The following is a 27,054-nucleotide window of genomic DNA, read 5'->3' on the forward strand; positions in this document are numbered from 1 at the left end:
AACGACTGCGGGAGGAATTGGCAGAAATGAAACAGGAAAGCGAGTCTAACCGGTGCGAGAAGGACTATCTCCACTGCCAGATAGTGGAGGGTAAAGAAAAGGAACGGAGGCTCCAGGAACTCTATGCTCGGAGTACAGAGCAGTGTAGGAAGCTGGAGGGGAAGTTCCGGGACATCCAGGCAGCGTACCGAGTGGCTCGCGAGGAAGTAGGGGACTGTGCCCACGGGCCGTGCCAGGCACGAATAACGGAGTTGGAGGAGACCTTGTCCAGGTTCAGGGGACAGATACACCTGGTAGGTCCGGGGGGGTTCCCTAGGGGCAAGGTGCTCCTCGCAGCGGATGATTCCCCAAAGGCCAAGGGGAATAGACCGCCTCCTGAGGCACCGGGATTGTGTCCGGGCCGGCAGGGGGGGATCGGACTGCACGTTCAGGGGCAAGTCCAAGGGGGGTCGGCAGGGTACCCCCAGCTGGCGGCGTGTCCGCCTGGTTTCGTATGTGGGTCCCCATGGGATGGGGACAGACCGCTGCCTGGGATGCCGGTGATGGGGCCGGGTCAGCAGGTAGGGTTTGGACCGCCCGGTCAGGGGCAGGTCCAAGGGGGGTCAGTGGTGTATCCCCAGATAGCGGCGTCTCCTATATGGGTAGTTAGCCCGGGGGCAGGGGGGCTACCCAACGGGGCAGGAGAGCTGGACAGTGGGGAGGAGGAGCAGGAACCCCAGGTAGGGCAGATGTGCCCTGTCAGACAAAGAAGGTATGGTCCCCCGGCGGGGCTGGCGAATAGGGGACCGGTTGAGGGCGACATTATCATTCCTCATGGGGCATCCGCGCTCAGGGGGATGGTGGCCCACGTTCCCAGGCTAACTCCAAAGGGGGATCCGTCGCTTCATTTTATGGAGGTGGAACAGGCGGCCAGCATTAATGACTGCGACGAGGGGGAGCAAATAAGGATGCTCCTGATGACCCTAGATGCACAGCTATGCAGGACAGTGACCTCTGGGAATGGGGGAAGACCTGACACATGGGCGGCAGCACAGACTGCTGTTCTGGAGGCGATGGGCTTGAATCTGGGGAGCCCTTTCATGAGGGTGGGGGAAACCAAGCAGCAACCAGGGGAATCTCCCACCATGTTCGCAGACAGGCTGTGGACTGTCTATATGGAGGCATGCGGGGTTCTCGCGGATAGACGGAATTTAGATGAGAGAACAGCCCACTGGCTGAAGACCCTCGTAGCTAACTGTCTCCCTCACGTTAGGGCAAAGGCCGAACACTGGTTCGACCCGCAGAGTCCGGACCTTAATGAGGCAGAGGTCCTTAGAAAACTCACCCTTGCATATCGTAATGGGGAGAGGGGTGAGGACAAGCCCCTTAAGGGTAGGGTGCATGAAATCGCGCCAGCAGCCCCTAAGAGAGAGTGGAAGCATGAGGGCACCCGGACCTCCGACGAGAAACCGGTATGCTACGGGTGTGGGAAGGCCGGGCATTTCAAGAGGGAATGTAAAAACCCTAGCAAGCAGGAGAGGGCTCCCGCAGTCGAAAGTCAGACCCCGGCGGCAGGAGCAGCTGCCCCGGGGACCATCGAGATAAGTAAAAGTTTAGCCCTTTTGCAAGGCTCAGGACAGGTGGCAATGGCAACGGGCCAGGGCCTGCCCGCACCCACACCACAAGAACCCGTATGACTACCCAGGGAGCAGCCTCAGGAAAAAGGGAGCGCAGGGGTAGTTCCAGCCCCAGACCCTGGTCCGGTCCAGGTGCAGGGTCCCATTCTGGAGGCTGCCTCAGCGGCTATTTGCAGTTTAAATCCCTTAAGGTGGGACCCATGCGAACGCCACATCAGCCAATTTAAATTGTTCCACCCCATAAGGGCAAGAAAGAGCAAGGTGGGGGGAAGACTGGGGGTGGTAGTGGAGAAACCCCCCGTAGAATTAACGACGGTGGGGGAGGTCCCTGACTCCACGGTCACACAACCGGGGACAAGGTGCTGTCCCGAAGGGGCAGCCCCAAAGAAAACGACAGTGCTGCAAGCACCCAGCCCAGGGACAGTAACGATTCCCAAGCCCTTACCTGTGGGTCAGGTAGCCTGCCTTAGTATAGAGGCTAAGGAGGCGGAGGAAGTGGAGGTATCACCTTGGGCTTGGGAACCAGTCGGGGGACGAGGGAGCAATCGGGTCTCCAAGCCCCCGGTAAGATGGTCCCCATCACACCTCCCTAGAACCCGGTCCCGCAGTAAGGGGGCCCGAGTAGAAGGGAACGCTGAGGGATCCCCGAACCCTGTTGGGGAAGGAGAGGCAAGGGGCAGCCCGAACCCCCGGGAGGGGACGGTCTGGCCCGAGCCGTTGGTCCAGACAGGTGAACTGCCCCAGTTTAGCGGGGCCCAGTTTTAATTTGGCCACCCGGAGACGGGTGGCATTGTATATAGCATTCCCCCTCTTAGTTCTAATTAGTGTGTAGTGGTGTGTGAAGTATTTAGGATCGTGGGAACACAGAAGCGCCTGGTGCAATGATAAAATGATGAAGCAGCAGGCACTAGGACCCTGGTGCAGCCGGGCTGTGGACACAGAATCACAGACAGGCTGCGGCAACTTCAAAGCGGGAGCTGCTGCTGCCGCCGGATAGCGGCAGGCACTAGGAACCTGGGGAGCCGGGCTGTAAACACAGAATCACAGACAGGCTGCGGCAACTTCAAAGCGGAAGCTGCTGCTGCCGCTGGATAGAACCCATGCACTTTAAGGTAGGTAGGGCTGTAGAGGCAAGGATGTGTTTTGTTTTTTACAGATGGGGCACCCGACGATGTGGAGTTTGATGATCTTGGCGATGGTGGGACCGGGAGAACTCCGCAGAGGCGAGACAGAAGAGTCCTTCGACTGACCGGGTTAGGGTGACTGAGGGCAGGCGGGTGTGTTTAACCTGTGAGGGGGACGTTCCTTTGGGGAGATGGTGGTGGCCCAGGAAGCTGAGGCTGGACATGAGGGATCGGTCCTCGGACTGGGAACGCCTGGACACCAACACCTACCGGACCATCACGGGGTCACCGGGTAGGATCACCGTTTGCTGGGATAAGGGGTGGGCTTCTGACCAGGGCATTTATTTGTGTTCATGGGGATCTACCAAGGCATGTCCACAAGGGGCACTAATCACTTTTGTAAGGTGGTGGCAGAACCCAGGGAACGGGATAAATTGACCGCAGTGGGGAGGGATGTGTAACGCCCAGGGAAGGGATGACTGTAAAAGCTACCGAACTGCTGGTTCAGGTAAAGCGACCCCTGCCCACAGCCCAACCGATCGACCCTCACAACTGTCCGATCACCACCAGGGGGGGCCTGAGAATGGTTTAGTGTTTGCCCCCACAAAGAAAATGTTGTACAGGGGGTACATTATGCTGTCGCCTCAGTTGGACTAAACCTCTCAGCTGCAGGTATCGACGATGGAGGAAAAATGAAGAGCCTTCAACGGGAAGAAGCGAAGTGCAGCCAAGAAAGGAGGATCCTTGGTGAAATAAAGAGATGCAATTGTAAATAGTTGTATGGATTCGCGGGTTTCAGTTACTTGATTGTGATATATGTACAGGGACCCTTACGTTTGGGGTTCCGGTGAAATGTGTATATGTTACTGTGTGTTTGAGTTAAGTATGGTCTTGTCTTTCCCTTTCATTGAAATCAGGGGTAGCCTAGATTAAGGGAACTGTCTTGGGACTTGTAGTTTCGCATGTTGTTGGGGGGGGGGCCTACGGTCCACAAAAAAGGAAATGATTGCCCTTCACCTGTGTCGATACGGTCCAAGCAGGTAGGGACATATCGAAGGGGCATCTGTAAGGTTTTCGGGCAATTCGGCCCTTTTTGGACTGCCCAAGAATAAAACTCAGAGACTGTAAACTGACTTTTCAGCCAAGAGAACGTAACCAGTTTTCCCAGCAGGCTTGGTCCGCTGAGCTGAGTAGGGACATAAGTATTTACAAACCCCCCCCCTAGGAGCTACAAGGAAGAAGGAGCCAGACAACGAGATAAGATCACAACACAGACAAAGGGGCACGGGAATACCCAGGGGGCCTGCCTGCAAGCAGGACAATGGGATGGTCATAGCCCCATGCAAATGTAAATGACCTGGCCTCCACCAGAGCAGAATCCAATTAACACCCCATCAACATAGCGAGGTGAGAATAGCAGCCATCTCCGGAGCAGCTGGAAGACACTGAAATTCTTCACAAGAGAGCTTAACCTCGTTATCCTAAAAAACAGACTGTCTGGGCTCAGTACATTGCGCTGGAAAAGCCCCTTGAAGATAAGCGGTAGAAAAAACCAAGTTGGAGGCGGACCTGGGGGAGGTACTCCAATCTTGACAGAAGCCACCGGCAGGAACTCACTGGAAGGAGGGGGCGGAGTCGGCGCCAAATTCAAATCGCGCAGGTCTGCCTAGCTGGAAGGAGCGGACCTGCGAAGAATACCCGGAAACATACAGCTCTGACCGGCTCAAAGGGGGCGGGACCAGCGGGAACTTTAAACCTTACCTTTTCAATGCAAAAGGGGCTGGCCGAACACAGGACAAAGCCAGGTAAAACAATATAAAAGGGGCTGTGTTCCGATTGAGGGTCTCTTCGTTCTTGGCTCGACCTCTGCACCCCTGACTTGACCTCTGCAGCCTGTGACCGTAAGTACCCTGCAGCAGCTTGCGAAACTCCCTTGACTTTAATAGTGGTTGAGGCTTTGGGGAAGGGAACTTGTTTTGTGTCTTGTGCTATTGCTAAAACTGTGTAATCATAAGAATTTTCGTTGTGTCCGTTATAGTACTTTTTGAATAGACTTAGTTTGTGTTAGAGTTTAAGATTTTATTATATTTTCTTCTGTTGATGATTTTGACCTGGGTTTTGCAATAAACCTTGATTTGCTGATAATTGGAGTCGTTTAAATTCTTCAATCTTTCACCAGCGATCTCTGACCAAGTCATTGTTAAAATATTCCTCACCTTAATTCCGGGTTCAAGAATCAAGGGTCATCTTGAGCGATTCACTCAGGACAGACTGCTGGTTAGGTAATAAACAGCAGTGTCCTATTCTCTCTCTTGGGAAAGCTACTCTAGCGAAGTAGGAACCGGGTGGGTGTTGCACCACCGGCAAGAGAGAGAATCACCTGGGTATTGGTAGGGGTCTGGAGATCTGTGTGATATAAGCCTCAGGCTGCCGGTTAGGAATAAACGGCAGGCTTGATTCAGTGCTCTCTTCAGTGGAAGTGTCCCAGTGCGACATCCCCTGGCCTCTGAAGTTTCAGTGCCAGCTGGAGAGAGACACACACAGATACTCAAACCCCAGATATCGGCCCAGTAGTGGAGTAGCAGAGATGGCACCCTCTACAAGATGCACCATAGAAAGCATTATTTCTGGTTGTATCACAGCTTAGTATGGAGCCTGCTCTGCCCAAGACAGCAGGAAACTACAAAACGTCGTGAATGTAGCCCAGTCCATCACGCAAACCAGCCTCCCATCCATTAACTCTATCTATAATTCCCTCTGCCTCAGAAAGGCAGCCAGCATAATTAAGGACCCCACGCACCCCAGACGTACTCTCCTCCACCTTCTTCCGTCAGGAAAAAGATACCAAATTTTGAGGTCACTTTCCAACCGACTCAAGAACAGCTTCTTCCCTGCTGCTATCAGACTTTTGAACGGACCTACCTCGCATTAAGTTGATCTTTTCTCGCCACCTTACAATAAATGTAACATTATATTCTGCAGTCTCTCCTTCCTTCCCTATGTACGGCATGCATTGTTTGTCCAGCATGCAAGAAACAATGGGCGGGATTCTCCGACCCCCCCCCGCGGGGTCGGAGAATTGCCGGGGGTCGGCGTGAATCCCGCCCCCACCGTCCCCCGAATTCTCCGGCCCCCCAAAAATCATCCCGGCGTGAATCGCGCCGCCCGCCTCGGAGAATGGCGGGGATCGGCGCGACTCAATGGGCCCCGGGGCCGGCCGAATTCTCCGGGCCGCGATGGGCTGAAGTCCCACCCATTTAACGAGGTTCCCGCCGGCATAAATCAAGGTTGGTCCCTACCGGCGGGACCCAGCTCCGTGGGCGGTCTCCGGGGTCCTCGGGGGGGGGGGGGGGGCGATCTGGCCCCAGGGGTGGCCTGGCCCGCGATCGGGGCCCACCGATCTGCGGGCGGGCCTGTGCCGTGGGGGCACTCTATTCCTTCGCGTCAGTCTTGCACCGATCCGCGATGGCCGACGCGGAGATGAACCCCCACCCTGCACATGCGCCAACTCGCGCCGGCCGCCGGAGGCCCTTTGGTGCCAGTTGGCATGGCACCAAGCCCCTTCCCGCCGGCCAGCGCGGCGCAAACCACTCCGCCGCCACCCTAGCCCCCGAAGGTGCGGAGGATTCCGCACCTTTGGGGCGGCTTTACATCGGAGTGGTTCACGCCAGGGTTTGCGCCGTTTTAGAACATAGAGCATAGAACAGAGAACAATACAGCGCAGTACGGGTCCTTCGGCCCACGATGTTGCACCGAAACAAAAGCCATCTAACCTACACTATGCCATTATCATCCATATGTTTATCCAATAAACTTTTAAATGCCCTCAATGTTGGCGAGTTCACTACTGTAGCAGGTAGGGCATTCCACGGCCTCACTACTCTTTGCGTAAAGAACCTACCTCTGACCTCTGTCCTATATCTATTACCCCTCAGTTTAAAGTTATGTCCCCTCGTGCCAGCCATATCCATCCGCGGGAGAAGGCTCTCACTGTCCACCCTATCCAACCCCCTGATCATTTTGTATGCCTCTATTAAGTCTCCCCTTAACCTTCTTCTCTCCAACGAAAACAACCTCAAGTCCATCAGCCTTTCCTCATAAGATTTTCCCTCCATACCAGGCAACATCCTGGTAAATCTCCTCTGCACCCGCTCCAAAGCCTCCACGTCCTTCCTATAATGCGGTGACCAGAACTGTATGCAATACTCCAAATGCGGCCGTACCAGAGTTCTGTACAGCTGCAACATGACCTCCCGACTCCGGAACTCAATCCCTCTACCAATAAAGGCCAACACTCCATCGGCCTTCTTCACAACCCTATCAACCTGGGTGGCAACTTTCAGGGATCTATGTACATGGACACCTAGATCCCTCTGCTCATCCACACTTTCAAGAACTTTACCATTAGCCAAATATTCCGCATTCCTGTTATTCCTTCCAAAGTGAATCACCTCACACTTCTCTACATTAAACTCCATTTGCCACCTCTCAGCCCAGCTCTGCAGCTTATCTATATCCCTCTGTAACCTGCTACATCCTTCCACACTATCGACAACACCACCGACTTTAGTATCGTCTGCAAATTTACTCACCCACCCTTCTGCGCCTTCCTCTAGGTCATTGATAAAAATGACAAACAGCAACGGCCCCAGAACAGATCCTTGTGGTACTCCACTTGTGACTGTACTCCATTCTGAATATTTCCCATCAACCACCACCCTCTGTCTTCTTTCAGCTAGCCAATTTCTGATCCACATCTCTAAATCACCCTCAATCCCCAGCCTCCGTATTTTCTGCAATAGCCTACCGTGGGGAACCTTATCAAACGCTTTGCTGAAATCCATATACACCACCATATACATCAACTGCTCTACCCTCGTCTACCTGTTCAGTCACCTTCTCAAAGAACTCAATAAGGTTTGTGAGGCATGACCTACCCTTCACAAAGCCATGCTGACTATCCCTGATCATATTATTCCTATCTAGATGATTATAAATCTTGTCTCTTATAATCCCCTCCAAGACTTTACCCACTACAGACGTGAGGTTCACCGGTCTATAGTTGCCGGGGTTGTCTCTGCTCCCCTTTTTGAACAAAGGGACCACATTTGCTATCCTCCAGTCCTCTGGCACTATTCCTGTAGCCAATGATGACATAAAAATCAAAGCCAAAGGTCCAGCAATCTCTTCCCTGGCCTCCCAGAGAATCCTAGGATTTTATCCCGCCCCGACGATTTGCACAGAATCCCGCCCAATACTTTCACTGTATACTAATACATGTGACAATAATAAATCAAATCAAATCAAAATCAGGTGTAGCCTTACCAAAGAGTTGCAAAATTGCAGTAAGACATCTCTGCTCCTGTACTCGAATCCTCTCGTAGTGAAGGCCAGCATAATATTTGCCTTCTTTACACTGCTGCATCTGCATGCTTACCTTCAACAACTGGTGTATGAGGACACCAAGGTCTCGCTGTACATTCACCTCTCTTAATTTATAGCCATTCAGATAATTAGCAGCCTTCTGATTTGTGCTACCAAATTCTACTGCATCTGCCATTCATTTGCTCACTGTCTCAACTTGTCCAAAACACACTGAAGGATCTTTGCATCCTCCTCACAGCTCACCCTCCCACCCGGTTTTCTGTCATCTACAAATTTGGAGATATTACATTTAATTCCCTCATCTAAATCATTAATATATATTGTGAAAAGCTGGGTTCCCAGCACCGATCCCTGCGGTTCTCCACCAATCACTGCCTGCCATCCAGAAAATTACTGTTTACTCCGAATATTTGTTTCATAATCTGCCAACCAGTTTTCTATCCATCTCGATATACTACCACCAATCCCGTGTCCTTAACTTTTAGACGCTAATCTCTTTTGTGGGACTTTGTCAAAAGCCTTCCGAATAAACCACATCTACTGGCTCCCTCTCATAAACTTTATTGTTCACATCCTCAAAATATTTTGATAGATTTGTCAAGAATGATTTCCTATTCATAAATCCATGCTGACAGTCCGATTCTACCTCTGTTTTCCAAGTGCTCTGCTATAAACTCTTTGGTAATGGACTCCAGAGCATTCTCCACTACCGTTATCAAGCTGACTGGTCCAGAGTTCCTGGTTTTCTCTCTGCCTCCCTTTTTAAATAGTGGGGTTACATTCGCTACCCTCCAATCTGTAGGAACTGTTCTCGAGTCTATAGAATCTTGGAAGATGATCACGAATACTTATGGGGCCACATCCTTAAAAACTCTGAGGTGCAGATTTTCAGGCCCTGGGGATTCATCGCTTTCAATATACATCAATTTCCCAACATCATGGGCGGGATTCTCTGAAATGGCGGCAGAGTGTCCGCGCTGTCGTGAACGCCGTCGAGGTTCACGATGGCGTGAAATGGCCCCTATCCCGACCGATTCAGGGCCCGATAATGGGCTAGGAGCGGCGCCGCGTCATTTACACGCGCCAGGCCTTGTCGCCGCGTAAAGGCGGCGCCGCATACATGACACGGCCGGCGCCGCATAACTGCCGTCACCCGCGCATGCGCGGGTTGGCTGGCGCTAACCTGCGCATGCATGGTTGCCGTCCTCTCCGAGTCCGCCCCGCAAGAAGATGTCTGACGGATCTTGCGGGGCTGTGGAAGAAAGGAGGTCCTCCTTCAGAGAGGCTGGCCCGACGATCGGGGGGCACCGATCGCGGGCCAGACCCCATTTGAGGCCCCCCCCCGGTGCAGGATCCCCCCTTGCCCCCCCGCAGGCCACCCCCCCAGCGTTCCCACGCTGTTCCCCCCGGCAGTCACCAGGTGTGGACGGCGCCGGGGGGAACCTGCCGTTTTGGGCAGGCCGCTCGGCCCATTCGGGCCGGAGAATCGCGGGAGTACCGGTGAATCGCCATTTTGGCTGTCTCGGGCGATTCACTGGACCGTGCCGCGCAAAACGCGATTGTGCCGATCTGGCCGCTTCTGTGAATCGCGGGAGGGCGTCGGACCGGCGTCACGGGAAAATTTGGCGACCCAGGCGATTCTTCGAACCGGCGCGGGAGCGGAGAATCGCGCCCCATTTCTCTAGTAATCCTGATTTCCTTCAGTTCTCCCCTCTGACTAAACCTTGGCCGGGATTCTCCGGTCACCGCGCCAGAATCGCGTTCGCCATTCGGCCGGAGAATCCCCGTTCGCGGCAAAATCGGGGCAGCACCACTTTTGCAATGCTCTGCCCCCTCGCAACCGGTTACGCGACACTGCACGGCGTTGGGATAGCCTCAGGACGTCATCTGAGGCCCTCACCCGATGCTCTGCCCCCAATGAGCCGAGTTCCCGACGGCATGGAAAACTTTCATAGAATTTACAGTGCAGAAGGAGGCCATTCGGCCCATCGAGTCTGCACCAGCTCTTGGAAAGAGCACCCTACCCAAGGTCAACACCTCCACCCTATCGCCATAACCCAGTAACCCCACCCAACACTAAGGGCAATTTTGGACATTAAGGGCAATTTATCATGGCCAATCCACCTAACCTGCACATCTTTGGACTGTGGGAGGAAACCGGAGCACCCGGAGGAAACCCACGCACACACGGGGAGGATGTGCAGACTCCGCACAGACAGTGACCCAAGCCGGAATCGAACCTGGGACCCTGGAACTGTGAAGCAATTGTGCTAACCACAATGCTACCGTGCTGCCCCCCAGTGTGCTACCGTGCTGCCCACAATTCTGCCATGCTGCCCCCCAATGTTGTATCGTGCTGCCCACAATGCTACCGTGCTGCCCACAATGCTACCGTGCTGCCCCCCAATGTGCTACCGTGCTGCTCACAATGCCACCGTGCTGCCCCCCAATGTGCTACCGTGCTGCCCACAATGCTACCGTGCTGCCCCCCAATGTGCTACCGTGTTGCCCACAATGCTACCGTGCTGCCCCCCAATGTGCTACCGTGCTGCCCACAATGCTACCGTGCTGACCCCCAATGTGCTACCATGTTGCCCACAATGCTACCGTGCTGCCGACAATGCTACCGTGCTGTCCCCCAATGTGCTACCGTGCTGCCCACAATGCTACCGTGCTGCCCACAATGCTACCGTACTGCCCCCCAATGTGTTACCGAACTGCCCACAATGCTGCCGTGCTGCCCTTGTCCTTTTTGTTTTCGTGAATCCGCAATGGCGGCTGCAGACTGAGTTCAGTGCCGGCACAGTCGGGGGGGGGGGGGGGGGGGGGGGCGGCGTGGGGAGCTGGACCGTGGGCAGGGAGGTCTTTGGCGGGGGCTGGGGGCACTGGTGGGGGGGGGGGGGGGGTGTGGGGGTGTTCCAGGGGTAGCGATTGCAGGGGGCTAGTTTTTGGCAGGCTGGGTCCACGCGTGGCTGGCGCCATGTTGCACAGCGCAGCCGCTGCAGGCCTCCGCTGTGCGCATGCGTGGCCACGGACCCGGCAATTCTCAGGCCCTATCCGCAAGTATAGCCAGGGCTTTCGCTGCATCCCACCAGTCGGAGAATCGGTGCGGCTTTTGCGCCATTTTTGGGGGCGTAAAACGCCACAGTTCCCACACCGGCATCAGCACTTAGTCTTCAAATCAGAGAATCCAGCCCCTTGTTTTTCCCAACATTTATTGGCACGTTATTTGGTCCTCCTTTGTGAAAACAGAACCAAAGTATGTATCTAATTGGTCAGCCATTTCTTTCTCCCCCATTAGAAATTCCCCTGTTTCTGACTGATGGGGACCTACATTTGTCTGCACCAATCTTTTTCTCTTCACATACTTATAGAAACACTTACAGTCAGTTTTTATAGCCTCTGAACGCTTACTCTTGTACTCTGACAGTATGGTTAGAGAGACAAGTCTATAATCTGCCTGCCACTTGTACGAAAGCGACACTATTTCTAAGAGTTAGCCTCACATCAGTTCAACGGATAATCACTTGCAGCGCACGAGTGGGCCCCAACTTAGCCAAAGTGGTCAATAGAATAGAATAGAATCCCTACAGTGCAGAAAGAGGCCATTCGGCCCATCGAGTCTGCACTGACACTTGGAAGGTTGGCTGGACGGCTGGTTTGTGATGCAGAGCGAGGCCAGCAGCGCGGGTTCAGCTCCCTTACCGACCGAGGTTATTCAGGAAGGCCCCGCCTTCTGAACCTTGCCTCTCGCCTGATGATCCTCAGGTTAAATCACCACCAGTCAGCTCTCTCCCCTCAAAGGGGAAAGTAACCTATGGTCATCTGGGGCTGTGGTGACTTTACTTTACATTCATATTAACCCATTTCAAATAACGGGTTGGCGAAATAGAATGCAGAGTGCAACTTAGCTGAAGTGAGCCTACCACTGACGTCCAACCTGGTAACGAGTCTGGGTAAGTGAAGCAACTCAAAATCAATTCCATCAACTTCACAGCAGTTCCTTAATTTCCAGGAAGCCAGTAATTATTTCCATACTGAGAACTTATCTTGGGATTCAAATGATGAATGAGATGTATGCCTCACCATCTTTCCTTGATATCTATTATACTCCATGGGACATCAACCAGGCAGAATTATTTTTGTGTTGATTTTGAAATCTTTTACAAGTAATAGAAGCATGAGGTTTGGACTGTGTTAGGGCCACCTACAGGGACACAGCTTGTAAAGCATCCACTTCCCCTCCTACACCTCAGAGTATGAGCTACTCAGGTGACCAGAGTGTGGAGCTTCCTGTCAATTGGAAAAGTACCCCACAGAATATAAACCCCGACCAGCTGGAAGCCCCTGCGGGGAGTGGAGAGGAGAGGTTATTGTGACTGGAGTGGAATAGAGTGAGCTGTACTCTGCCAGCCTGGCCTCTACTGCAGTCTTTGCCTCCGTCTACAACACTGGTGATGAAGATGGGATGGAGTTGCCTTAAGTGGCAAGTGTTGCGAACTCGGACCATTTTTCAACTACCTCGAGAGGCCACTCTCCAGCCAACAGACATGGCGCACATCGCTAAACTTGAGCCTTTTGACGGCGACTCGGACAATTGGGCGAAGTACAAACGCCAACATTTTTCTGCACAAACGCCATCATCAATGACGAGTGACAGACCATCACCTTACTGACCACCGTTGGCGGACACGCTTATGCATTCATCAGGAACTTGACTTACCCAGACAGGCTGGTTGCTGTTCATCACGATGATCGACCGGGTGGTCCGTGACCTAAATCCACAGAAACCGATTATGGTCCGATGCTACCATTTCCATATCGCTTTGCAGATGCCGGCGGAGTCCACCAGTGGATACTTGGTGCACTTACAGGGATCCGCTGCCCCCTGCGAGTTTGGAGCTGCCCTGGCTGAACCGCTGCAGAACCGCTTTGTTTGCGGACTTCGGGATCGGGAGACACAGCGGAAGCTGCTAATGGAGACACCCGTGACCCTCGGCAGGGCCATCGACATAGCACTCGCCCAGGAAAGTGGCAACCGTGGGCTCCAGGAACTCCAGGGCCTGCCGGTTCCGAACATTGGGTGTTACCAAGGCCGTCGGCTGACAACTACCAAACACAAGGGGCCGGGAACCTCCCACGTCTGAAGTCACCGCAGGTCCCACAACCGTCGCTGTGGCTCACACCGGAGCAACCATGGGGCTTCATCCAACGCAACATTCCCGGATGGAACCCTCCAGTATCGTGCGGGAAACCAAGGCCACGAGCGAGGCTCCAGGAAATCACATGAGAGCGCCGACCCCTGGCAATGGACGTGTTTCCATTTCCCCCCAAGTTGCCGCACACATTTCCTGAAGGATTTGGAAGCTGAGGAGCCAACCTACCGCTGCTGTGTGTGACTGGCCCAGAACGGCCCCTATCCGGGTCACGCTGCTGCTAAACGGACCCCCTAGCGAGAGGGAAATGGACATGGGAGCAGCAGTTTCGGTCGTCAGTCTATGTACGTTTACCGCCAACCGGACAGGTCCTCAGCTGCTAGAGTTCGCGACACGGGGGCCCAACTTGTCACATATACCGGCGCGCCCTTAGAGATCGAGGGCACTGCCCAAGCACCCGTGGCATACGGAGACTAGTCTGCGTGCCTACCATTGGTGGTAGTTTGCGGCAACGGACCCAACCTTTGGGACGATTGGCTGCGCCACCTACATTTGGATTAGCAACGCGTGTGTCAGATGTACCCCCATGGACCGGATTGAGTGCTGTCCAAGTTCCATTCGCTTTTCACCAAAGGCCTCAGGACCATTAAAGGAGCTACAGCTATGATCAATGTGGAGGAAAACGTCGCACGCCTGCCCTGTACCGTACGCACTTCGCGCCAAGGTAGACCAGGAATTGGACTGTTTGGAGCAGCTGGAGATTATTAACCCTGTCCACTATGCTGATTGGGCTATGCCTGTAATCCCTGTGTTGAAGCCGGACGTGTCGGTGCGGCTCTGTGGGGACTGTAATATGACTGTAAACCAGGTATCCCGCCTTGACTGTTACCCGGTTCCTCGGAGGAAAAACGTTCGCTAAGCTGGACATGAGCCACGCGTACTTGCAGTTGGTGCTTGAGCCAAGCTGTTGGAAATATGACAATCAATACCCATCGGTTACCGTTCGGAGTCTCCTCGGCTTGTGGGATATTCCAGAGGGTTATGGAGAACATCTCGCGAAGGTTGCCAAGGGTGACTGTCTACCTGGACGATGTTCTCATCACTGAGACCTCGCCTCAGGAAGACGTAGAGAACCTAACCAGGATCCTCAAACGGTTTGCTCGGCCCGGGGTCCACCTCTGGAGGGAGAAATGCGTTTCCCACACGCCGGAGGTCACGTATCTCGGCCACTGAGTGGACAACACAGGCCTCCAACCAGTGAAGGAAAGGGTACGGACCCCCATCCCTCAAGACCAAATGGAGCTCCACTCTTTCCTAGGCCTGGTGAACTATTGTGGGAAGTTCATACACAGGATGGCCACGCTGCTCAGTCATAGAACATACAGTGCAGAAGGAGGCCATTCGGCCCATCGAGTCTGCACCGACCCATTTTAGCCCTCACTTCCACCCTATCCCCGCAACCCAATAACCCCTCCTAACCTATTTGGTCACTAAGGGCAATTTACCATGGCCAATCCACCTAACCTGCACATCTTTGGACTGTGGGAGGAAACCGGAGCACCCGGAGGAAACCACACAGACACAGGGAGAACGTGCAGACTCCGCACAGACAGTGACCCAAGCCGGGAATCAAACCTGGGACCCTGGCGCTGTGAAGCCACAGTGCCAACCACTGTGCTACCGTGCTACCCCTACAGTCCACTCCACCAACTACTGAAGGGACAGAAATGGGACTGGGGCCCCCCTGTACCAGAAGGCATTTCACGGGGTGAAGCAGCATCACTCGTCGGAGGAATTGATGACCCACTTCGACCTGGACAAGCCCCTGCTTCTCACGTGGACACGCCCCAATACGGAATCGGGCCGTCCTGGTAGTCCGCATGCCAGACGGCTTGGAGCGACCTATAGCTTTTGTGTCCCGCACACTGTTGGACGCCGAGCAAAACTACGCCCAGATAGAAAAGGAAGGTTTGACAGTGGTTAAAAACAAATTACTGCGGATGCTGGAATCTGAAACCAAAGAGAAAATGCTGGAAAATCTCAGCAGGTCTGGCAGCATCTGCAGGGAGAGAAAAGAGCTAACGTTTCGAGTCAAAGCTAAAAGACAGAGAAAGTGGGAAATATTTATACTGTGGAGTGAGAGAATGAAAGATGAGTCATAGACACGGAAACTAAGGGAAACGGGGTGCTACTGACCATAGAAACCAAGGGAAAGGGTACTAATGGCAGTCCCCAGAGAGAACAAAAGGCCAAACAGCAGAGAAGCTGACATCAGAGACTTGACAGTGGTGTTCGCGGTGAGGCAATTACACCAGTCGTTTATGGGCGAGCGTTTACAGTATATACCGACCACAAGCCGCTGCTGGGTTATTTAAGGAAGATCAGTTTTAACCGATAGCATCTGCCCGGGTTCAGAATTGGCCCTGCTTCTATCGGCCTACAAGCACGTTATGGAGCATCGCCCAGGCACAAGAAACCCGCACGCGGACGTGTTGATCTGGCTGCCGAGATCGAGCGGATGGCCCAAAATTGCACCCCGTGCCAGGAACACCACAAGGTCCCACCGGCAGCCCCGATGCACCCCTGGGAGTGGCCCGGGAAGCCTTGGTCCTGTGTTCATATCGACTTTGCCGCACCGTTTCAGGGGGACACATTCCTTCTATTAATGAACGCCCACGCAAAGTGCCTTGAAGTATACCAGGTCCCCACAGTGACCACACAAGCAACTACGGACTGACTGAGGACTATTTGTAGCATGCATTGACTGCCCGAGGTCCTGTTGTCTGACAATGGGGCAGCATTCACAAGCCAGGAGTTCGCTTCATTCGTGGTCACGAATGGCACGTGCGGATAGCTCCGTACCACCCAGCCTCCAATGGGCTAGCCGAGCAAACGGTTCAAACATTCAAGAGAGCCAAGACAAAGCTGATTGCGGGGTTGGGGGGAATGCGTTTGGTGCGGTTTCTTTTCAGTTATCGTACAATGCCTCATGGCACAACCGGCAACGCAACCTCAAACTATTGGCAAATGGCCCAGAAGACCCGGACTCTGTCCCCCATACGGCCAAGGAGGAGCCCTGAGACCAGAGGAGAACCAGGGCCCCATCCCGCCAGTTCTGCCTCCTGTTGAACGTCAAGACGTGGGGGACCTGTGGTGCCCATGGACCCAGCCAGTGATGGCGTAGACAGCGACACGGATTCTGATATGGACATCGGACCGCCCGGCGTCGATACGCTGGCACCGATTGTACCAGCAGCCTTACTGGCTGGGCCATGCCAGCTACAATGTTCATCGCAGAAGCGGCGGTACCCGGTATGCTACACATCTCTGGAACTCCTCCCACAACCCAAGCGACCGCGGGATCCTCCAGCTGAGAACATGGACATTTCTCCAGACTGGGGGTGGGGGGAGGGGGTGTTGGGGGGGGGGGCTGTTACGATCCCCTACAGGGACAGAGCTTGTATAGAATCATAGAATCATAGAATTTACAGTGCAGAAGGAGGCCATTCAGCCCATCGAGTCTGCACCGGCTCTTGGAAAGAGCACCCTACCCAAGTCCACACCCCCATCCTATCCCCATAACCCAGTAACCACTATGCTACCGTGTTGCCCGTATAGCACCTGCTTCCTCTCCAACAGATATTTTAAGTTCATTGACAACTCAAGAATACAAAAGAATCAGCAACTTGCTAAAAACAGCCACCAAAATCAATAATATGTGAAAAACATTTACAAGACACCAAGAAAAATACAAAATCAGCAGTTCTCAAGCCAGCACACACCCACCACCACCATCCCCTCCCCCCACGCCCCCACCCCCTGCCTCCTGGCCCCATCGGTAGTCCCACATCAGCGGAAGGAGGCTCAAATGACCGGTACAGACTACGTGAAAAGGACACACTGGTACAGGGCATGGTGTGTGAGAGAGAGGGAACACACCCTCCCCTCCCAAGAGGAGGCACAGTTCAACCCAAAACAATTCCTGTAACAAACCAAAGGCAGCATACGGCCACCTCTGCCACCCCCCCCCTCCCCACTCCCCAACGGTAGCCCCACATCAGCAGAAATGCACGGAAATGAGCAGCGCAGACCACCTGAAAAGGACACACCGATACGGGGCATGGCAGAAGATTGAGGGCGAGAACTCCCTTTACCAAAACAAAACAAAACAAAATACGGAGCAATCACAAGAAACTCAACAAACAATTAAGTACAAGGCAAAGCAGCCAGCACTCAAGCCAGCGAGCGTCCGCCTCCCCACCCTCCCCGGCTCCAACAACAGCCCCACGTTGGTGAAGAGGTGCCTGCAAGCAGCTCAGACCACCGGAAAAGAACAGGCAGCGGGTGGTTGAGGTGAGAGTGAGAGAGAACACTCCCTTCCCCTCACTAGCACCAGTAAGGACCCCTCAAACCCTAGTGCACAGAAGCAGGAGGGCCGCAACCGGCGAGCACCCAGCCGCTAGGCTCAAAATAACAATACACAACAAAAATACAATGATAGCCATAAAATTCCTCAACAATAAAATAAAACCAACATCACTACAAACAGTACACATATTCAATTGGGCCACCGCCCTGCTCCTTTCACAGTTCCGGTTTCCAGGTACTGTCCAATCTCCTCCACTTTCAACCTGGCAGCAGGCCAACCAAAGTCCTCCCTCTGCTCCACTCCCAGCCGATAAGCAGAAAGGCAGCCAGCAACAAGTACGAGTCCCAGGTATGCCAACTGCAGGCAGGCAAGCTCTATCCTCTCTCTCCCCTGCAAGCAATGTCTCCTCCATCCAACCGGTCGTAGACCTGTTCATCCTTGCCGCAGTCCAGGCTTCAAAGTCCAGAAAAGGCAGCCAGCATACACACCAGGTCCGGTAGCAGGAAGCAGCAGGATCTCACATGAAGATTCAGGTGACTGGGGGGAGGAGCTTCCTCCCAATTGGAGGTGCTCCCCCCAGAATACAACCCCTGACTTGGAAGAAGTTCGGGGAAGGAGACTCTACGGGGAGTGCAGAGGAGTGATTATTGTGACTAGAGTGGAAGAAAGTGAGTTGTACCCTGTTAGCCTGGCCTCTCGTGGAGCCTTTGCCACTGTCTACAACAGACTGGTCAGATTAACCTTGCATAAAGAAACTCTGGCCTAGTCTGTCATGGTGACAACTTCCTTGGCATTATGATCATGGCTGATTCAATAGCCTGACCCCCCCCCCCTGCCACAGCCCCCCAAATCCCTTGATTCCTTTAGCTACAAGAGCTATATCTAATTCCTTCTTGAAATTACACAAAGTTTTGGCCTCAACTACTTTCTGTGGTAGTGAATTTCACAGATTCACCATTCTCTGGGTGAAGATATTTATCCTCATCTCAGCCCTAAAAGATTTACTTCTTATCCTCAAACTCTGACCCCCAGTTCTGGACACCACCACCATCGGGAACATTCTTTCTGAATCCATTCTGTCTAATCCTGTTTGAATTTTATAAGTTTCTATGAGATCGCCTCTCACTCTTTTAAACTCCAACGAATACAATCCTAACCAACTTAGTCTCTCCTCATATGACAGTCCCACCGCCCCAGCAATCAGCCTGATAAACCTTTGCTGCACTCCCTCCACTGCAAGAACATCCTTCCTCAGATAAGGACACCAGAACTGCACACAATACTCCAGGTGTGGCCTCACCAATGCCCTATACAATTACAGTAAAACAACTCTATTCCTGTACTCAAATTCTCTCGCTATGAAGGCCAACATACCATTTGATGATATCACTGCTTCCCAAATGCTGTGCTATGAAATCCTTGACAATTAACTCTAGCAACTTCCCTACTACCGGCATTAAGCTCACTGGTTGATTGCTCCCTGTCTTCTCTCTACCTCCCTTGTTGATTAGAATGAGGAAGGCAATGCAAGTGATGGTGAATTTATTGGGCGACCAATGGGCAGAGGGTGGGGGGGAGGGGAATTAAAGGGAGGAGGCTCATGTCAGACCCTCCAGGAATAAATCCAGTCACAGTTGTTAACCCTGGGCCAAAACTGCCACAAAATGATTTGGGGGCCAAAACGGTAAAGGGCTGGAGATTCCACCCCCCCCCCCCCCCCACCTACCACCAGCAGGATCTTCTGTCCCGCCAAATCCCCCCCCCCATCCCCATCCCCGTGGCGGGTTGTCCGGCAGTGGGACGGATGAGCCAAGCAAAACACCATAGATATCGGCAAGACCGGAATATCCCACCGGCATTCAATGATGAACCACCTCCACTCCTGAGCATCATAGCGTGATGGGGGGTGGGGGGGGGGGGTTACAGCATTTCTCAGCAAATATATTTCAACTTTCCTTAATCACAGTCCAGAAAATTTCAATTGACCCAGTGTCCTCCTTGTGGAGACTCCCAGTAGCTTTTGCATGAAAAAGCATTCCCTGATTTCAATCGCAAATGTCCAAACGCTAATGCTATGTTTTCTCCCACTCGCTCTAGATTCTGATTAGTACGTTTGCGGACGACACAATTGATTAGCAAGTTTGCGGACGACACAACTGATCAGTAAGTCTGCGGATGACACAAAGGTTGGTGGAATTGCGGATAGCGATGAGGACTGTCAGAGGATACAGCAGGATTTAGATCGTTTGGAGATTTGGGCGGAGAGATGGCAGATGGAGTTTAATCCGGACAAATGTGAGGTAATGCATTTTGGAAGGTCTAATGCAGGTAGGGAATATACAATGAATTGGTAGAACCCTCAAGGGTATTAACAGTCAGAGAGATCTAGGTGCACAGGTCCACAGGTCACTGAAAGTGGCAACACAGGTGGAGAAGGTAGTCAAGAAGGCATACGGCATGCTTGCCTTCCTTGGCCGGGGCATTGAGTATAAAAATTGGCAAGTCATGTTGCAGCTGTATAGAACCTTAGTTAGGCCACACTTGGAGTATAGTGTTCAATTCTGGTCACCACACTACCAGAAGGATGTGGAGGCTTTGGAGAGAGTGCAGAAGAGATTTACCAGGATGTTGCCTGGTATGGAGGGCATGTGCTATGAGGAGAGGTTGAATAAACTTGGTTTGTTCTCACTGGAACGATGGAGGTTGAGGGGTGACCTGATAGAGGTCTACAAAATTATGAGGGCCATAGACAAAGTGGATTGTCAGAGGCTTTTCCCCAGGGTAGAGGGGTCAATTACTAGGGGGCATAGGTTTAAGGTGCGAGGGGCAAGGTATTAATCTAGGACAAAGGTTCGGCACAACATCGTGGGCCGAAGGGCCTGTTCTGTACTGTATTTTCTATGTTCTATGTTCTATGTACGAGGCAAGTCTTTTACACAGAGGGTAGTGGGTGCCTGGAACTCGCTGCCGGAGGAGGTGGTGGAAGCAGGGACGAAAGTGACATTTAAGGGGTATCTTGACAAATTCATGAATAGGATGGGAATAGACGGATATGGACCTCGGAAGTGTAGAAGATTTTAGTTTAGACGGGCAGCATGGTTGGTGCAGGCTTGGAAGGCCGAAGGGACTGTTCCTGTGCTGTACTTTTCTTTGTTCTTTGTTATTTGTTCTTCACGGAGAAGATAACATCTCTGCAGCTGTCCTATTGGATCCTCTTCTTATTTTAGGAGTTGTGTGGGAAGCGATCTTTATGGGATCAGTTTTACAAATAATCATGGGCGATAATTCCAAAGAGAATATATGTCATCAAACCCGCGGGAATAGTCTGATATTTTGGACCTATGTTCTGAGTCAGTACTACAATCTAGAGTCCAAATATAACAACAACCTTTTGCATATCTATAGCACATTCTTTACAGTAAGTGATTGCAGGACTTTTCTCAGCGGAGTACATCTGACAAATGTTGACACTGAGGCCAAAGAAGGATAAGTTACCAAATGTTAGGCCCAACAGCATCCAGAAAAAAGGTGCAGAGATCTTTGTTCATTCATGGGATGTGTGTGTTGCTGGAAATACCAACAGGTTTTGCCCATCCTTAAATGCCATTGAACTGAGTGGTTTGCGAGTCTATTTCAGGAGGCAGTTAAGAGTTATCCGTGTTGCGATGGGCTCTGGAGTCACGTGATTTCTTTTTCTTCAGGCCATCAGTGAACCAAATGGGTGTGTGCACAACAGTCGGTGATAGTTGTCGTGGTCACCATTCCTTAGACCAGCCTGATGGATCCAGATTTAGCAAATTGAATTTAAAAGCTCCCAAATGCCGTGGTGGGATTTGAACCCGTGTCCCCAACGATTCTGGCCGGGATTCTCCGGGGCCGCCCGCTAGCTGTGTGATTCACGATGGCCCGTTGAATCCCTTGCCGGGCCAGATTCGGGATTCGCGCCAGGCATCAAACCGGTCACGCACTTCCTGGATCACCCTGCCAGCCATAACAGGTTTCCCAATGTCCTCGCCGAGCTTCCTGCCTCGATCCAGGGGGAACTTGCAAGTAGCTCATTAGAGCTTGTTAACATCCAATTCACTTTCCAGCTGGGATGGTCCAGCCACCCCCCCCCCCCCCCCGCCCCGCCCCCCTTGCAGTCCGAAGGGTGACAAGATGGAAGGTACCCTCCCAACAATTACCTCAGGGCGCTGAGGGAGGGTTTTCATGGGAGATAGGGTCAGGGGGCTTGTTCTGGGCTGGAGGGGCTCAGTTCCAGGGCTTTTCTTAGGATGTGACTCCTTTGCCTGCTCTCCCCATCTACAGCCTTTAAACCCACTGAACATGACACAGTATCTAAAAATTAAAATTTTCCCACAATAAAGTGTAAGTGATCCTATCTGTATCTCTGAACCCATTATAAAGTATGTTAGTACCACAGAAATACTCATCTCTCATAATAAAGTGAATTCTGTCAATATGCCGAGTTTAAAGGTCTGTGAGATGAAGATGAAAGTAATCCCGTTATTGTCGTGGAAATCTTAGAAGTTGTTATCTCACAGTCAATTTCATTGTATGGTAGCACAGTGGTTAGCACTGTTGCTTCACAGCACCACGAACTCGGGCTTAATTCCCGGTTTGGGACACTGTCGGTGCGAATGCCGCACGTTCTCCCTGAGTCTATGTGGGTTTCCTCCGAGTGCTCCGGTTTCCTCCCACGCCCTGAAAGACGTGCTTATTAGGTGAATTGGACATTCTGAATTCTCCCTCAGTATACCGGAACAGGCGCCGGAGTGTGGCGACTGGGGGATTTTCACAGTAACTTCATTGAGGTGTTAATGTAAGCCTACCTGTGACACTAATACAGATTATTATTATTACAGAAGTTTGCGTATGTGCCCAAAAGGCTAGAAGCTTTAAACTGCATTGTTTAAATACCATTTAACACACCATTGCTGCTAAAGGCTTTTTGATTGACAGGTCAAGGTAGTTTCAAAGGGGGGGATTAAAATTGCTTATTTATACAGCTCTGCAGAGTTCCATTTACTTAGTGGAGCTGCTGTTTTACTAACTATAGTTTTATTTTACATGACTGCCTCTTTGTTCGTAAATGCCTCTGAGAAAGAACAGCTATGGGCATTGCCCCTGGTCTTTCGAGGAGTGCAGGGAGGTGTGAGCAGGTTGGGGGGGAATAACAGGGGCTGGAGGAGGATTATGCTGCCTGTGATCCGGGGTGGGAGTGGGGGGGGGGGGGGGGGGTGCGGTGCTGCAACAGCTTTTGGGATCAGGGCACCCTTTAAACATGGCACCCTAATCTCTGAGCTATGGGACCAGTCCAAGGGATTAGGTCCCACCTCTCTCAGTTCCAGCGAGGCGCTCTGTGATAATTCTGAACAGACCCCAGCAGTGGCTAGGATACTGGGACCGAAACGCTAATATTTTATTTTGTAAGACTGTGGGGAAAGAATGATTCGCTGCGGGAGTGATTGCATGAAAAAATAGGGCTTGGCTATTTTTAAAACAAATCTTTATTATGAATCAAAATATTAAACTGGTTTTAACTTCAAACCTGAAGCAAACAGCTTTTAATTGCACCTCAACTCTACTATTCCTTTCCCCATTAACCAACAAGAAGATAAACGAACAACTCTCAATCCTGTTTAATCAAGCAAAACAGATCCTAGCTTTTTTTTTAAATTTAGAGTACGCAATTATTTATTTTTTCCAATTAAGGGGCAATTTAGCGTGGCCAATCTACCTAACCTGCACATCTTTGGGTTGTGGGGGCGAAACCCATGCAGACACGGGGAGAATGTGCAAACTCCAAACGGACAGTGGCCCGGGGCCGGGATTCGAACCCGGGTCCTCAGCCCCAGTGCTATCCATTGCGCCACATGCCGCCCACAGATCCTAGCTTTTGTGAGATCCTCTTCAGACTCTATTTGAATGTGTTCAAATGGCTGCTCCATATGTGTTGCTTCAGCCTTTTTCCATGTCTCCAGACGAGGCTGCTCTGTTTTTAACTGTTATCACTTTTATACACTATCTCGCTGGGAAAGAAAACTGCCTTTCTTGTGGTCACACAAGGGTTGCCGGTTCAGAGATTACTTCATTGCAGTTTTCTCCCAAAACACTAATGCCGGAATTTACCGGCTGTTCACACAGGTGAGATCATCTAGTCCCAGCGACGGCAGCCCCTGCCTCCGGTTTCCCGATGACGCAGAAGATCCCGCTGGCAGGCCACCCCCGCCGCCGAAAAACACACGCAGATTATCCTGCCCTAAACTTCTAAAGCTTCCAAAGCGGCTGTGCGTCTCTGAGCTCCACCCAGCACTGACGTCATCTCCTCAAGATGAAGAAAAACACTCAGCCGGATTCTCCGTTCCGAAGACTAAAGTGTTGATGACGGGGCAGGATTCGTGGAGTTCTATGACATCAAAACTGGCGCTGTACCTGACCTGATTCAGCAAACGGTGAGGGGCTAGCACCAGCGGCACGTGGAACACAATTGATTCCAATGAGAAATGGTGTTGGATTCGTTGGGGTCAGGATTGACACTCGAGAGGCTGTCAAGCTGCAGCCGCATGTACACACTCCACTTCCCACGCACACTCATCCCAGCCAACAAGATGGAGCTGGGGCGCGCCCATCCCGTTGATGGGTCAGCTGGGGCCAGAGGGTGCTTTGGAGGGGTGGCCTGCAGGTCAGGTCTGCACCGATATGACTCGTGGCAATAGGTTCACAGTGGGTAGTCAATGGCATGTGGAGCTGCATGGCTGACTTGCCGGCTGCGGCAATGGTGTTCAGTGCCCGTCCACACTGACCCCACAGCCCACCACCTTGGCCAGCCCTCGTTAACTCCCACCCGGCATTGGCAGAAGTGCCAGCGGCACAACTGTCGGCACACTAAGGCCACATTGGACACTTTCTGTACCTCCTCTCTCCCCTTCAGCAGCCATGACGCCTGTTTCACGATTTTTGAAAACACAAGTGAACCTCACCGCCAGAAACTCCCTCCATTGGAGGGGGAGAATCGCGGAGGCCCCGGAGAATACCGGGTCAGGCCCACTAATGATATGCAAAATGTTTTTTTACTGTACGTGCGTTCTGGAACACATTTCGCCAGCTGCTGTAGGAGGCCACACATCTTAGTACAATAAAGCCTCGATTGCATCCAACTCTCGTCTTTGTGTAATTGATTGTGCATCAATTTATTGTACTAAAGTTTTCAGAAGGTGGACCTCCGCATCAAGCCGGATCGCCTGCAGCTGGATCCGCAATCAGGCAACGCCAAAAAGGACTTTGAACATTGGCTAGCCTGTTTCGAAGCTTACATCAGGTCTGCACCAGACCCAATTCCGGAAACTCAGAAGATTCAGATCCTCTACACGCGGCTGAGCTCCAACGTCTTTCCACTTATCCAGGATGCGCTGATCTACGAAGACGCATGGCGCTACAGAAGGAAAACTACGCTCAGCGGACTAACGTGCTCTACGCCAGACACATCCTCTCCACTCGTAGTCAACTTCCTGGTGAGTCAGTGGAAGATTTCTGGCGTGCTCTAATTCCCCTAGTCAGAGACTGTGACTGTCAGGCCGTCATGGCCACGGAACACTCGAACTTGCTCATGAGAGACATTTTGTTACAGGGATAGGGTCAGATTATATCTGCCACTGCCTCTTCGAGACATTAGAGACCTCGCGGCAACCAAAAAGCTAGCGCTCTCAATGACGGTCGCTTCGCGCAACATCCAGGCCTACACCCACGGCCACGCGGCCCACCCCTTCTACGCATCGTGGACTCCGCAGACGGCTGCTCCATCGGGGACCCCACTCAGCCAACCCCACGCCTGTGCCGCGCGGCAGCCAACCAACCCCCCGGGGGCCCCAAATGTTACTTCTGTGGGCAGCCAAAACACCCCCCACAGCACTGCCCGGCCTGGAGCGCCTTTTGCAAGGCCTGTGGCAAGAAGGGAAACTTCGCTGTGGTGTGCCAGGCCCGCACAGTCGGTGCTATGGTTCCGATCCCCCCACGTATGGCTAGTGGGCGCCGCCATCTTCCCCTCCCCGGTCTACGTGCAGCCCATGGGCGCCGCCATCTTGTTCGACCCCCACCATGTGCGGGCCATGGGCGCCGCCATCTTATTCGACCCCCCCCCACGTGCGGCCCGTGGGCGCCACCATCTTATCCTCCCAGGATCATCAGGCGCTGCCATCTTGTTTCCCCCACAACACGTGCGGCCCGTGGGTGCGCCATCATACCAGGACCCATGCCCCCCGGGCATCCCATCGTCTGCCACCATCTACGGCCAGCCACGTCTCGCCTCGGACACGATTGACCAGTCCCGCCCACGCAACCTAGGAACGCCCTCTACCAACGTGAAAATCGATGGGCATGAGATCTCCTGCCTGCTGGACTCCAGGAGCACCGAGAGCTTCATCCATTCCGATACGGTAAGGCGCTGCTCCCTTTTGGGTACACCCCGCCAACCAGAGAATCTCCCTGGCCTCCGGGTCCCACTCCGTGGCAATCCGGGGGTACTGCATAGCCACTCTCACTGTCCAGGGCATGGAGTTCAGCGGCTTCCGCCTCTACATCCTCCCCAACCTCTGCGCTGTCTTGCTACTCGGCCTGGACTTCCAGTGCAACCTCCAGAGCCTAACATTGAAATTCGGCGGGTCCCTACCACTCCTTGCTTTGTGTGGCCTCGCGACCCTAAAGGTCGACCCACCTTCCCTATTTGGAAACTTAACCCCAGATTGCAAACCCGTCGCCACCAGGAGCAGACTCGTACAGTGCCCAGGACAGGACCTTCATCAGGTCTGAAGTCCAACGACTGCTTCGGGAAGGCATCATCGAGGCCAGCAACAGCCCCTGGAGAGCTCAAGTGGTAGTGGTGAAAACTGGGGAGAAACACAGAATGGTCATGGACTACAGTCAGACCATCAATCGGTACACGCAGCTCGACGTGTACACCCTCCCACGCATATCTGATATGGTCAGTCAGATTGCACAGTACCGGGTCTTCTCAACTGTGGACCTTAAATCCGCCTACCACCAGCTCCCCATCTGTAAGGCAGACCGTCCATACACTGCCTTTGAGGCAGATGGCCGCCTTTACCATTTTCTTAGGGTTCCCTTTCGTGTCACCAACGGGGTCTCGGTTTTCCAACGGGAAATGGACCGAACGGTTTACCGGTACGGGCTGTGGGCCACTTTCCCGTACCTAGACAATGTCACCATCTGCGGCCACGCTCAGCAGATCAGCATGACGCCAACCTTGCCAAATTTCTCCACACCGCCACTCTCCTCAACCTAACTTATAACAAGGCGAAATGTGTGTTCAGCACGAACCGCTTAGCCATCCTCGGCTATGTGGCCCAGAACAGAGTTCTGAGGCCCGATCCCGACCGTATGCGCCC

Source organism: Scyliorhinus torazame, chromosome 6 (genome assembly GCF_047496885.1).
Source record: "Scyliorhinus torazame isolate Kashiwa2021f chromosome 6, sScyTor2.1, whole genome shotgun sequence".
NCBI classification, from domain to species: domain Eukaryota; kingdom Metazoa; phylum Chordata; class Chondrichthyes; order Carcharhiniformes; family Scyliorhinidae; genus Scyliorhinus; species Scyliorhinus torazame.